This window comes from Squalius cephalus (assembly GCF_949319135.1).
Source record: "Squalius cephalus genome assembly, chromosome: 7".
Taxonomy (NCBI): domain Eukaryota; kingdom Metazoa; phylum Chordata; class Actinopteri; order Cypriniformes; family Leuciscidae; genus Squalius; species Squalius cephalus.
The window spans coordinates 23,396,992-23,407,742 of NC_137128.1; positions in this window are offsets into that span (position 1 = coordinate 23,396,992).

The window sequence follows — 10,751 nt, forward strand, 5'->3', positions numbered from 1 at the left end:
ATCTTTGAGGGCATAAGCTGCTGTGTTTACAAAGTTTTACAAGCAAATTTCGAATATTTATTTCTGTTTATAATGTTACGAAAATCATGAAAAGACAAAGTGACAGAGACTATAAAGAGATTATAAAGAGAATATATTAACACAATAGACAGAGAGAGGTACAATGCGAAAATTTCAGTCATAAATGGTGTGGATCCGTATGCGCTAACGCTGTCTGTCTGTGTGTGTGTGTGTGTGTGAGAGAGAGAGAGTGAGTGAGTGAGAGGCGCGGGCGCGATCGAACAGTGGAAACAATGTTGTTTTTGTATGTTTTTAATACCTTGTCATTTTGTTCATGCAGGACATCATTCAAACTGCAAAGTGTTAACTTATATTTGTGTACACTCGCAATAAAACACAACATTGTGCACCTGACACAAAGTGCTCTGAGCAAATTCCTGCGTGTTTTGAGGGAGTTTCTTTCCTGTTTATCCTCGCCAGCCATAACCTCCGTCGTTGTTCTGACAAAAGCTTAGTTTTCTCACATTCATGAAGTCTAATGACGGGTATACTGTAAAATCCAAATTTAACTGAACCTCCGGCACGATTTGAACATCCATTGACCCAGCAGGAGATGACCATTTTCACTTTTTATCACGAAATTAACTCGTTTCAGCTTCTAATGTTCTGCCCACAACATGCCCACAGAAATGGCGCCGGGTCGGCAAATGCCCGTATGCTGTGACGTCATGTAGGAACTATGTATAACATTAACGTTAAAGAGGCTATATGCAACTTTTTCCCCAAAATAAACGTAACAATAGCCTTTTTATTTGACCATGTATGACTCAAACATCTCCTGATGAGCATACTGACACCTTGTCAGCTCACAGCGGGTGCACCTATAAGCCTGTATCCTATTTTTCCTATTTTCTGTCGGGTCGGATTTTTCGCGCGCTGTCTGCGGATGTGACGTCAAGCGCGTTCATGTTAAACGTTTCAGATCACTCTGCCACCACCGCTAGTCAGCAAACAAACTTAGTTTCTCAAACAATATATGTATTTGACTGTTCTTACCTCTGTAAACATAATGTTGACTTCTTTGCAGCGAATGACTTGTGAAGTGTGCACGTACGAGAGCGAGCAGAAAGGAAGAGCAGTTCCGTTTTTTGGCCACAGGTGTCAGTCGCGAGTTTAAATTTCAGAAAATCGCATGTAGCCTCTTTAATGTAAAATGGCGGCGGCGCTGACGCAGCAACGATTGAAATATCTGCTAACATTTAACGGCATCGCGTGTGCAGAATAATGTGCTCAAAGCAACGTGGAGTCAGTGTTAAGCGCTGCGCTGCACAAGTGTGCATTTAAAAGTTCACGGCACAAAGCGAAGAAATGTCGAGCGCACAAATCCTAGATAAATTCAAAACACACTTCATGTTTTACTTTCTCTAATTTGAAGCAGCCAAAATTCAGCAAATGGAAACTTGCAACCCTCATCAGACCACTCAACAGCTATAATAAATTCAAAACAACATTTCCAAAACCGGTAAGTTGCTTGTGGTTCCCCCCCTCACAAACCTTTTCACATGATGAACACAAAAGACAATGTATACATTGGCACATTTTTATTCATTCATGTACTACACAGTACAACACACACACAACAAAACAAAACAATTTTTTTTTCCATGTTTTACTTTTTTTTTTTTATATAGTTTTTTACAGTCGCTATGACAATTTTTTCAATACTTTTAATAAATTTCCTAAACTCTTAATGCACCAACACAACTATAACACACAATTGGCAAAACAGTTAATTTCATGTTTAAAATCACACATTATAAACTAAAATCCAACACTAATTTTCAAAATACAATAATACACTAGCAACAATACACTATGTCTACCAAAACACTGCAAACATGTCTCAAAATCAAATAATTTTTCAAAACACTAACATATGTTCTCGTCCAACAGGTAGATTTAGTCAATCATAGCACAATGTCATAAAAACACTAACATCAGATGGAATTACAGAAACTGCATTATTTTATATGTGTCAGGTCTGCCCTTATACAACAGACAGTATATTGTATTGATCATAGATTGTGTTTTGCACTGCAGTTTCTTTTGAAGCCTCTCTACATTTTTGTTTTGTTGGGTTTAGGTCTTTTGCTGCAGAAATCCCATCTCAGAATGCTTTATAGAATGTACAGTTACAGTATACCATATGGTCATGCGATTGAAAGAACCTCAACACCTGAATGTGTTTCCTAGATGGAAATCAGCTGTGATTTATATATTTGCATAATTCAATCAGCTGTTTCTCAGTAACAATAGAATAAAATACAGGGGATATTTGAAACATTTGTGTTTCAATTCACAACATAAACAGCTGTTTACCTTGACTTTAGCCTGTAAGGTTAGGTTTAGAGCATGGTGTTGTCTGTTCTGACATACAGTGTTACAGTTTTTTACGATTGCTATGACAGATTTTTCAATACTTTTAACAATTTTTCAAAACTCTTAACACAGTTAGCACTACATCCGCCTGTGTAAGCCATACTATTAAAACATTTATTGTTGCTTTAACACAAAATGCATACAATTAACACAAATTTAAAATGCTTGAACTTCTTTTACACACAAGCTCAAACAAGACCAAAACAATGGATTTTGTATTGAAAAAGCTGTCATAGCAATACCATCATTGGCCTAGAAAGATAACATTCTGGGAGTCAAGACTATAAAGGAGAAGAGATGCCCTCCCTTCACTGTCACACTCTGCAGCCACACTGTGTGACTGTACGACTGCTGGCCTTTTCTTGCAAGAAAATACACCTCATCAAAGACTATTGGAAATGTTTGTCTTTTATTCAGTGATTTTGTTTGCCACCACACCTCCCTGAAGGTTCTCGAGGCGACGGTAAAGCGACTCAAATTTGGCCTTACTCGTAGCCCAGCCTCCCTCATAGTCATACCATTGACAAAGACATGGGCAACTAGAGTGGCTTGAATTTCATCTGAGACTGCTTGTCTTCTTGCCCTTCCTCCTCCTCCTCCTCCTCCTCCTCCTCCTCCTCCTCCTCCTCCCTCCTCAATCTCTTCCTTCATGTCTTTCTGGATCCATTGTTCCAAAAATCAATAAACTGATTTGGGCCCTTTTATCTATTGAAGGATCTGATTGATGTGTGTTAAATTTTGACTCTTTGTGTTTCCACTTGGGTAATTGTGTGCTAACTGAGCTGAAGCTGTGCTGACTTGAGTGAACAATATTGAATGCTAGTGCTTTTGAATGCTAAATGACAACATGGTCTAGGCCAGGGGTGCCCAATCCTGCTCCTGCCGATGGACTGTCCTGCACAGTTCATCTCCAACCCTAATCAAACACACCTGACCAACCAATTAAGGTCTTCAGGATCACTTGAAAATTAAAGGCAGGTGTGTTTGATTAGGGTTGGAGATGAACAGTCGATCGGCAGGAGCAGGATTGGGCACCCCTGGGGCCCGTTCTTCGTACGTTGCTTATTACATCCGAGATCAAATGACACATCCAAGATGATATCATCGTGCGAATCATGATCTGGCTAACTCGGTTCTTCGAACACACTTGCTGGATATGATTAGTATCGCTGGATTGAGTTATCTGAGATAATTGCGCGTTCATGCGCTGGTTTAAAAAGGGATATGTATCGATAGTAGAAACATTGATCAGCAACGCTGCTATTGGCTGCTCAGCGTGGCCAAAGAGCGCGCTCAGTTTTTCTCCTCAGCAGAGCAAGAACTAATATAGTCGAAGTTTATTCGGAATTTTAATGTTTAATCAAAACGCCAGGGAACACCTCAAAGTCTGCAAAAGCCAGGAGAGAGGGCTGGCAAAAAGTAGCAGACAATTTAAATCCGTTAGAAGTGGCCATGTTAGATGTTTTTATCACTTATTAGCCTATATTTTTGTATTTTAATAATTGCATAATTACTTTGTGCATTGTAATGTCAGTCACCATACTAGAACATGGGAACAAATAAAAGTGAAGTACAAAAATATTCTACATAATGGTCATTTTTAGTTATATTATAGTCTCTTTTATAAAAGGCACTGTTAAATAAATGGTGTTCTGTTTATAAAAGCAACCAAGAAAAAGGCTGAGAAAAAAATAGAAAAGATCTTAGTAGCCTACACTGTAAAATAATTTTTGCTGCGTTAAATTAAGGCTGTATAGTCATTTCAACTGTTAAATCTTGAGTAATGATGAATTGCTTTGACTTGTGAAAGTGAAAACTGATAAACTTATGTTAATGTACACATATTTTGCCATGAGTTATTGATCACATTTTTCCCCAGTGTAGTTCATTGTAATGACATTGTGTTTTCCTCTTTTGTGCACTTTTACATAATACACACTTGTATCTGTTCCCAAGAAAGTGGTGGCTGAAATATGTGCAGTAAGTGGACATTTTCTAACTTTCCAAAAGAAAAGAAAGTATAAGACTTTGTAATGTCCATTTGTTTCCATTGCACTGGCCAGTGAATAAACCCTCTCAGATAACTGTCATATGGAGGAACTAGCCTACCTGCAAGTGCATAAATAACTTTACTTAATTTATACTTGTATGCTTTATGGCTGCAATATAAGTTGCAGGATTCCACATCTACAGAAAGGCCTACAGAAGAGTCTGCACAGACAGAGGAGACATAGGCCTACAGGTGGGCAGTGTATAGCCAACTTTTCCTTTTTATTTGTTGCATGAGGCATGTGTCTAATATCTCTTGTTGAAGGCACTTGACCACTGGCTTTTCTTTACAAAGAACAATTGAAATAAAACTCAAGGAACTAAGCATATTTGTCTTTTATTAAACATTTAATGAAAAGTGTTTTTTTTTTTTGGCAATGTTGTGTAATATGGCACATGCAGCAATGTCACAGGCCCTGTCAGGTGTGCAACCCTCAGACTTTTCAGACACTGAAATCTTCCCTTTAGTTAGCCAAAGTTAATTTCATTGTGTGCCCTTGTCCTGGCTAGAGCTGCATTGTAACTGGTTTGGGTCAGGGAATGGGGTCATAAAACACCTGTCTGCTGGAACATGTCATAATCACCTATGAAAAAAATGCAGTTCTGTTAGGATCAGCATAAGTGTATGTAATACATTGAGCTTGATATTTAATTGTGGAACTTTCCTTACCACTTTCAAATAATGTGCATAAATGTGAATCTCTGAAAATTCTTAAGTCATGCACAGATCCTGGCCATTTTGCTTTCACATTTGTGATATGGAAGATTTTAGTCAACTGCCTTTTTTTTATTTGATATAATATTACTAATCTGGAATATTAAGAATCACAATAGTAACTGGGCTGCACATTTACATTGTGAACCCCCTTTCTGTTCACATAATCCCCTTCATTGAGGCCTTGGTGGCAGTCTATGGTAGCCTATAGTCTATGGTACAAATCACGTTAGTGAAGCCTGAGTGACATATCTGTAATTGGCATGGTCATGATTGTATGATCTTCATAAAAAAATATGATAGCCTAAAAAAAAAAAAAAAAACTGCTTTACAACATTGGGTCTTAAGTGGCTTGGAAATGCCACAAAAAAAATAAAAAATAAAAAATAAAATAAAACTGTTTTTTAAACATAAAAGCGACAAAAAACGACAATTTCACGAATCACGAGAAAAAAATATATATCTCAGAAAGAAAGTGCACTATCGCGCTGCGCTGGCCTTCCCGTATCAGCTCCGCTTATGAAGCCGGGATCTATGGCAATCCTGTTAACATGAAATAAGCCTGCTCCCAAGCAGGTTTAAGTTTGCGCACATGTTGCTATGACAGCAAGTCCAGGATGAGCGTTGAAGAACCAAACAATCCAAGATCATGCCAAATCACCAACAATCAAATCCAGCTAAGTGAGTTAGCGACGTACGAAGAACGGACCCCTGGTCTAGGCAATGAGAAATGGGATTTGTGTGTAGATTTGCAGTGACAGTTCAACAAATCTGACTCATGTGTCAAAACCATGGTCAAAACAGGGAATAGTGTTAATAGTTTAGTGCAATGGGTGTGCTTTTTGATAAATGGCATTATTGAAATTTTAGTTCAAAAGCCTGGTTATAGTGTTTAAGCAATCGAGAAAAACTGTAATAAGCAGTGATAAGCGGTTAAATTAAAATATTATTATTCACAATATTATTAAGAATCTCATTCTTTTAATTGGCTTTTTGGAGACTTTTTTTGGAGACAACAAACTTTGACTTTACCAGGTCCAGCTGTCCATGAACTCTAACCTCGGACACTCCACTATCTGAAGGAGATAATGAAACATTTTCCAGGGATACAGAGCCACTGTTTGAAGAGATCATGTGTCATACAATGATATGCTCATAAATGGCAGATCATGAAAAATATGGCAACATGTATTTGACTGAAAATATAGCCTACTAAAAGCATATGCATGTCCTTCTCTTTAAGCATGTCAGACCAGGAAATCAAGGTTGCAGTACTTCAAAAGGAAAATTTATACAGTCTCTCGATCGACATTGATCTTGAATTTTGTGCTAATACTTCAACAGCTATCGTTTTGTTTCATGCAGACTGCAGTCGCATTTAGCAGCACATTAACTGGATTCTGAGAATGAACAAAGGTGACTGAGATTCAGCTCCCTTATGTAACCGCTCTTAGATAGCGTACTGGAGCACTTTATAAGATCTGAGCAGGGGCGTCAGACAGGGGTAATAGTGGAACTGAGTAACAGGGGCCCTTGGCGAAGAGGGGCCCACAACGATATATTGATATATTCAAATGAAAGAGAAGATTCTTTGCGCTTCTGCAATCCACAACAATCCGGTGCAACCAGGGCAGGACAAAACAAAGCAGAAAAAAGGAATCGCCGGTGCAGCACAGATGTCTTCTTATTAATTTATTTATTTAAGGTGCATAACAATGACTAACGTTTCGATGTAAAGTTACATCTTCATCAGAGTCCTCTTTACATCATAACGTTAGTGGACACAACAGGTTGCTATGGTAACTAACAGGCACACACTAGGGCTGTGTCCGAAATCGCCCCCTATACCCTCATTCACTATTCCCTACATTAGTCCACTAATAGTTTACTTGAGGGAGTGAATGAAAACGAGTGAACAAATTAGGACATTGAGCCGCTTTTGCATAGTTTGTGCTTGCTGTTAAATAATTATTTGTAACTTTGCAAACTGGTAGCTCCAGTAGTAAAATTAAAATTAAAAAAGAATGTATACCTGTATGATATTATGCTGTACTCACATTGGACCAGCGGTTTGGAAAAAGGATGAATGGATGATTGACCTGAGGGCGCAATCTTCAGGTCAAACTTGGGAATTCATTCGGCATGCGACTTTCACAGTGCATTATGGGTATTCTCTAGCCGTTGAGCGTACATCAGTTGTACACTCAATATTGCGGTGCGTTGTTGGATTGAATGAGTACACTTGATAATGGTTTCAAACACCATAAATGGCTGTTCCCTCAAACAGTGACATTTCGGACACAGCCTAGGAATCTATAGGGCTGCGTCAGAAAATGACTCTGCAGGCAGCGTTGGCGCATGAAGGTACCTCACGAAACTGATTTCGGACAGACTTCTGTGGCAGCGTAACGGTTTAATGATCTACAGCAAAACAGAGCGAGCTTTGGTGAAAACTAAATGAATATGTAATCAGTACAATAGTAATTTCTCGCTAGAAATGACATCAGAAGTGGGTAAATGTTGTTCAAAAATGTATATTTGCACACAAACTGACCACCAACCACAACTTTCAGACTGTCAAACTGTAACAGAATGGACATTTTGCACAGGATTGTGGGATATCATAGGGCAGCGAAGGATACATCTATGCTGCCTTCCAAAATCGATCAGATGAAGGTATCTCAGGAGACAGGAAGTGAAGCGAACATCGGATTCAGACGTACTTTCCTCCCTTGGAATGCATCCTCCAAAGGCAGCATTTTTAAGCTTTAGGACGCAGCCTGGATCAACTAAAGAAGACAGGAAATAAACACAGGAACTGGGAACACAAAACTAAACCAGAACAGAACAAAAACCTGACAGTGACATTGAGTTATTTTTTAAGCTTTAGTTTGCACCTTGTTGGGTTATTTTAATGTTTCTTGTTCCACAGCGACATTCAACAAAGTAGGCTACAACCAAACAATGCTTTCTACTATTTATTCTTTTAAATTTAAATTTCTGAGTGACTCAAAAAGTATTTCTGTACAGTATATGAATTTGATTTTTTTTTCTTCTTCTTTTTTATAAATTTGGCCACATAATATTTACAATATAAGCTTTTGCAACTCTGGAGATCCCGTCACACAGGTAATTAAAGATATCTCGGGACATTCATTGGAATTCTGTTTTTGTAACCTCATTTACCAGCCTTTGAGCCTCATGTGACTCATTCCCATTGTCCCTTTTCACCCTGCACACCTCAACATCAAAAAGTGTTGTAACCATACAATAGTATGATTAAGCTCTCTATTTTATCTCTTGCCTTCTCTTTAAGTTGATGCTCTTGCACTTGTTACCACGCAGTTTTATTTTAACTCATTAGCAAAATGTTAATAAAGTCATAGAATAACATGAAAATGTGCAATAGAAATTCAGAGTAATATAAAAATGTACATTATTGCCTCAGGTTTTTATTATTTATGGTGTTGGTGATAGTAATCTAAAAGTGAAGCATCTTGGCCACTAATGCAGATTGTGGGTTCATTTCCAAGTAGGCTATCGATTATAAGGGAATGGTGTTCACTGCGGTTCCCTAGATAAAGAACTGCAACCCACATAGAAAGGATCATAGTAGACACATTTCTGTGATCTTTGCCTGGAAAACTGTGCTGTCAGCATGTGGGTAGTGGGAGCACAGTGGGTAAATATGTGAGCTGGCAGCACAGGTAGGGGTGGGAATAATCAATACATGGGCTAGAGAAACGAGAACATATGGCATGGTTTGCATGGTTATATTATGACCATATGGCCACATGGTGTGACATTCAAAATACTTTTTTACAGATCAACATCTTATCAATAATATCTTAAATTGGGAATAAAAGTAAAATCAGAATAAACAATGAGAAATATGAACTATGAACACACAAAAAATACCGAATTATTAACAGGGGGGTTGGTTACAGTTTTACTCAATCACTTTGGCACATTTTTCCAAATAGTGTCTTAACATTCTCTGAGCTGTAAGTGTAAATGTCTCTCAACTGTTTGCTTGAACATCAGAACTCTTGCATGTCTGCAAAATGTTACTCACCCAAAACATTTAATCCATTCTTCAAAAGCTAGTTATTGTGTCAATAAATTGGCCAATTGTGTGAGCCACACTGGTCAAAATTAGTTTTTTTTCACCATGGAAATATTTGTTATAGTATAGAAATTTCATGGTTGTATTTATATTTTTTTGTTGACACGCTGCTTTCAATACAATACATGAATGCCAGTTTTGTCTATGCTCTTGTGTATTAGCTTTTTTTATACAGATTTCAACAGTAGGACAAAATGTACCTGGAAAATTCAATACTGTACATAAAAAGAAAATGTATGTATTTATACAGTACGTTTAGGCTATTTTTTTACAGAGATGTATGAACATGTAAACTGAAAATTCACAGTTGCTTGTTCATTTTTACACTCCTTTTTGTCTTCCCCTAACACTAACACCACCATTTATTCTTACACATCTTCCTATTGCTCTTCCACAACAAGCAACAGTGAATTTCCACTTTACATGTAATACATTTCTACAAAATTAAATGTACCGAATAATACAAATGTATTTATATAGGGTTTTAAATTTAGGGATTTGACGTTCCTCCATGTTCAAAAATGATAGTGATTGTGCTTGACAAACTCCATATACAGTATGTCCAAACTTCCTATTCATTACAACGGCAGACCATTTGCAAGTTTAGCAGACATTACAAACATTCCATGTCAGATATTTATGGAATATACAAACATGCATGTCTGACATATGTTGATGAACAAGAAAATAACTGTTTAGAGATCTGAACTTGTTTTTTGAGAGAGAAAAATCTTATTCTGAGACTTGAGCCAAAGCCTGAGAAAAGCTGTCACTCCAAGACATTGAGCTAAAACTAACTGACAGTGACCTCTGGTGATCAATTTGGACATGAATCTTGAGGGTGTCACAGAATTCTCGACAGAACAGCTCCCAAAATAACCAAAAAAATCTGGTATTTTATACTCACCTTCATGTTGTAACAAACTTGTGTGGTTTTCCTTCTGTTATTGAAGTCACGTTTTCTAAAACGCTCTCTAAATTTAAAATAGACACATGAAACAAAGTTCACTCCATTAGTCCCTCATAGGGATGCACGGATACCATTTTTTCAGAACCGATCCCAAAAATTCTGAGTATCGACGACCGATACCGATCCGATACTCTGCAGCTGTGTAGCCTACCAGCAAATTCTGTGATGTCAGTCGTCAGAGGTGACGTTTAAACGCCGCGCCGTTGTCTTGTTTCCAGGCCTGGTGTCATGATCAGGGGCGCAACTACCCAGTGTCAGAGGGGTATGCAGCAACAATTTTGGCGCCCCCCTCCCCCCCAAAACAAACAAACAAACAAACAAAGAAATAAATAACTGTGCCATGTAACGAGTGAGGAACGAGTGATAGTTAACAGATGAAATAAGTAAAAAATTGTCATTTATTAATAAAATGTAACTATGCTTCACAGTGATGAATCCACTGCTGAGTGGAC